A 5,000-nucleotide genomic window follows, 5' to 3' on the forward strand; every position below is an offset into this window, starting at 1 on the left:
CAACTACTTTGCAGTCACCGATCTCTTTCAGGTTACCTCGTCTATACAAGATGTAGTCTACCTGCGTGCTCCTACCTCCGCTCTTATAAGTTACCCTATGTTCCTGTTTTTTCTGGAAAAAGGTATTCACTACACCCATTTCCATCCCTTTTGCAAAATCTACCACCATCTGTCCCTCTGCATTCCTATCCTGGATACCATATCTGCCCATCACTTCTTCATCCCCTCTATTGCCTTCACCAACATGTCCATTGAAGTCTGCACCAATTACCACTCTCTCATTTCTGGGAATATTCTGCATCACTTCATCCAACTCATTCCAGAACTTCTCCTTCTCTTCAGGTTCACATCCCACCTGTGGCGCATAGCCACTAACAACACTGAGCATCACACCTTCAATTTCCAATTTCAGACTCATAAGTCTATCTGACATTCTTTTCACCTCTAGGACGTTCCTTACAAACTCCTCCTTCAAGATGACTCCTACTCCATTTCTCTTCTTGTCAGCACCATAATAGTATAACTTAAAGCCTGCTCCTAAGCTTCTAGCCTTACTACCCTTCCACCTGGTCTCCTGGACACACAGTATATCCAGCTTCCTTCTCTGCATCGTGTCCATCAACTCTCTACCTTTTCCTGTCATAGTCCCAATATTCAAAGTCCCTACTCTCAGTCCCAGGCTCTTTCCTTTCCTCCTCTCTCTCTGCTTCCGAACACGCACTCCTCCTCTTCTTCTTCTTCTTGTTCTTCGACCCACAGTAGCCCGATTTCCATTAGTACCCTGTAGGTCATCAGTACCAATGGCGGTCGTTGTTAACCCGGTCCGCGACCCATCCGGTATGGTATAGTTATGGTTGACTCGCATGTTTGGTTTTGGCAAACGTTTTACGCCGGATGCCCCTCCTGACGCAACCCTCTGCATTTATCCGGGCTTGGGACCGGCACAGGGAGACACTGCTCCGTGCCCCCCCCCCCCCCCAAAGGCAGGCTTGGAGAGACACGGGCCAGTGCCGCCCTGAGGCTGCATTACCCTCTCTTTCTTACATTTATTATAAAAATATGCTTATCTTCCTTTTAGCTCATCACACATGTCTTTATGATTTTCAGTCCATGCCTCAGCCGGCCTGAAGCTCCACTGATGCGCATGTGCGGATGCCTCTATCTAGCGGACATAAAATAAAGACAATCATTCAAATGTGAATGAGTCGGCGTGATGCTCCGGGATGTGTGGAGCTCAGGGAGCTCCACGAGTGAGGGAGTTAAGTTAGGGCGGGGGTGCAAGTAGGCTCTAGGATTCCCCGAGTCGGGGCGAGCGATGGGTTTAGAGGCGTATCGCATTGAAGATAATGGCCGCATATCCTTCTTGGACTTTTCTAAAGCCTTTGACTCGGTCGAACATCCATTTATCATAGCAACGCTCGAACATTTTGGATTTGGTTAAATATTCAGGAATGTGATCCGTGGGCTCTATGAGAATATTCATAGCTGTGTCACCCTGCCAAGCGGCACCACTCCGAGCTTCCATGTTGATGTGGGAATCCCCCAAGGTTGCCCCATCTCACCCTATTTATTTATAATTGCTACCGAAATGCTAGCCGTTTATGTTGAAAAGAGCAACGATATCCAAAAGTTAGACGTGCTGGGGACTGAAATTGTTATTAGCCTGCTGGCAGATGACACAACCTTAGTTTTGAAAAATGAACATCAAGTCCCAATAAGTGCCGAAAACAACCAAAACATTCTCCAAGGCTTCAGGATTGTCATTAAACTTAAAGAAATGCAAACTTCTTGCGCTGCATGACTCGCCACTAAAGGAAATCAGCGATGTTTCCATGAAATCAGAAATAAAATACTTGAGCATTTTCCTATCCAAGGACCAAACGTTAAATCAATCCAGGAACATTGAATCTAAACTGAATCAAAGTAAAGCTTAATTCTAATATATGGCTCCAGAGAGATTTATCAATATTAGGCCGGATATATTTGACTAAAATGGATGTGTTTATCCAGATGTATATACCCAGCGTATTCCAATGCTGCTCCAAATCAACTCGTAAAATCTGTTAACCAAATCAATTTCAACTTTATCTGGAGGAACAGACCACACCATCTAAGAAAAATCACATATGGTGAAAGAAACAAGTGAAGGAGGGCTGAAAGTGATAGAGTCGGACTGCTTGAATGGGACATTGAAGGTGAACTGGTTGAAATCCTGGATCAAACCTCATCGTTCTTTCTGGTATTGTACTCCAAACTACTTATTCAACAAAGTCGGCGGCCTGAGTCTTCTGCTTATCTCTGACTTGGATATCAACAAGATTCCTGTCAAATGTTCAGAGTTCCATAAACAAATATTATTATACTGGAAAATGATATACGTACACAATTTCTCACCACACAGTATAATAGTTTGGAACAATCGATATGTACTGCATGGCAACAAACCTCTGTTTTACAAGGAATGCTTTGAGAAAGGTATATGGTCGATAATTGACTTGATGGATGACACTGGCAGTCCTCTGGACAATGAGCAGTTCTGTACTACACACAGATTCAAGCCTCCCATATTAGAGTTGCTAAAGTTACGAAACGCACTGCCTCGACAATTTGTATTCCTGACCAAAAATATAATGACGCACCGAACCGTACAACCACAGTTACCCCGACTATCACTCCAGGGAATCTCAATTGTGGACAGAAAGCGCGGCAACTCCTTTATTAGGAAATGTTTCACAGGAAACTTATTCCCTGGACGTCAAAAAAAAAAAAAAGGATATTTTAAATAAATTTGATGAGGAATCGATTGCCACGCTGCGAACCATGTATCTGACTCTACCCATACCCCCAAGGCAAAAGAGACCCACTTCAAAATTATGACTGACATCTACCCATCTAAGGAATTATCGAGGGTACGCTTTAATTTTGAAGATAATATTTGTACATTTTGTGAAGACAACATTGAAACCACTGACCATATATTTTTTCTCCTTCTCATTCCATCGTCACCAGTTTCCTTCTCAAAAGATGATATAACATTCTGTTTACTTATAAGCAACATAACAGATGAACTCTGTGTCAATGTTCTTTTAGGCCTGGCCAAGTTCTTCATTCACAAGAACAGAATGCAAAAATGCTCCCCAAATTTTAATGTCTTCATAAACGATTTTGAAATATAAAAAAAAAAAAAAAAATCCTTAAAACTTATGGAAAAATCCGAAAACAAAAAAATATAGTTACCCATGTCCGAGGTTCCTTTTTTTTTTGGTAAAAAAAAAAAAAAAAACAAAAAAAACAACTTGATTACATGTTACATTCCCCTTGCAATTTTTTTTTTTTTTTTTCGTTTTAATTTCTTATTTGTCTATCTATTGATTTAATTACTTCCTTTTAATTTATTTTTTTGTCTCGCACTGTAAATTTCTCACAAACCTGTAACACTATTAACTTCTCATTACATACAGAACAAATGTCCTGATGTCCGTTGCTTCCTCATCCCTGGTTGTTTCATTGACATTCAGTTCTACCTTGCTATGTTTATTTGTACATTTGTATATTTGGGTGTACTATTTATGTTCAATTAAAAACAGTTTGATGTCTGAGATTCCTTGTGAACCGCCAACTTAATTACATGTTATATTCCCCTCACAATTTTTTTTTTTCGTTTTTAATTTTATTTTTCTATCTATTTATTTAATTATATCCTTCTAATTTTCTTTTTTTGTCTAGCATTAAAAATTTCTCGCAAACCGTTAACACTATTAACTTCTGATTACTTACAGCACGATTGCGCTTATGCCCCCCCACCCATCCCGCTTTTTCCGTACGGAGGCAGACACTGAGATCGAAAGCAAATGGGTGTCATTGAAATGCAGTAACAGGGTGATAACAGCCGTGTTCGAAGTGTGTAGGGGCTTATAGGAGAGCAGAAGCACGTCACGCAATTCACCTGAGTTCGGAGGATCGGGAGTACCAGGGCCCATAGCGGAGAAGCGGAAGAGCGGAGTTATGTGTCTCTTCTCAAAGGCGGGGAAGCTGGGGGGCAGCAGGACCCCTTAGACCGGCTAAGGTGAGCCTACTCCGGACAGAGATCACCCGGAGTTATGACTGGAGCTCCCGGACCTCTGGGCACACACATATGTGAATGACTGGATGAGCTAATGTTGGTTTGGTTGTGGATACGTTTCGGCCAATGCTATCAGCACAGCGATGATGAGTTCAGGTGTGTCTGTGTGTGTTTGTGTGTTTGTGTGTGTGTGTGTGTGTGTGTGTGTGTGTGCGTGTGTTTGTGTGTGTGTGAGAGTTTGTTTTTGTGGGTTGGGGGGGGTTCCCGCGGACACGGAGTACCAGGGCCTGGAGCGGATGAGGTGAGGAGCGGAGGAGAGCAGAAGCCCGGACCGTGATTCGCTTGTGTCCAGCGGCTCGGGAGTTCCAGGGCCCGAAACGGAGGAGCGGAGGAGCGGAGGAGCGGAGGAGCGGAGGACAGCAAAACCCCTTTCTGCAATTCGCCTGAGTCCGGCGGATCGGTAGTACCTGGTTCCGCAGCGGATGAGCGGAGGAGTGGAGGAGATGTTTCTCTTCTCAGAGGCGGCGAGGAGGGGGGGAGAGGGACAGGACCCCTTACCCTTACCCCCCCCGGACGTTTGAGTGGAGCTCCCGGACCTCCGGGCACGCACATGCGAATGACTGGATCACAGGGAGTGCCAGGGCCTGGAGCGGATGAGCAGAGGAGAGGCGGAGGGCAGAAGCCCGGCCCTGTTCAAGAGTTCCAGGGTCCAAAGCGGGGGAGCGAAGAAGCGGAGGAGGGGAGGAGAGCAGAAGAGCAAAAAAACTGGCCCGGAATTCACCGAAGTCCCGCGGATCGGGAGTTCCAGGGCCCGGAGCGGAAGAGCGGAGGAGAGGAGGAGCGGAGCAAAGCGGAAGCCCGTCTTAACAACAAGGAAATTACAGATGAGGCTATCATTTCCAATGAAAACTTTAAATTCTATAGCCACCTATACACT

This window comes from Fistularia commersonii, unplaced genomic scaffold (assembly GCF_037954325.1).
Source record: "Fistularia commersonii isolate RoL2024-O1a breed Wild unplaced genomic scaffold, RoL_Fcom_v1.0 HiC_scaffold_133, whole genome shotgun sequence".
In the NCBI taxonomy this organism is placed as follows: domain Eukaryota; kingdom Metazoa; phylum Chordata; class Actinopteri; order Syngnathiformes; family Fistulariidae; genus Fistularia; species Fistularia commersonii.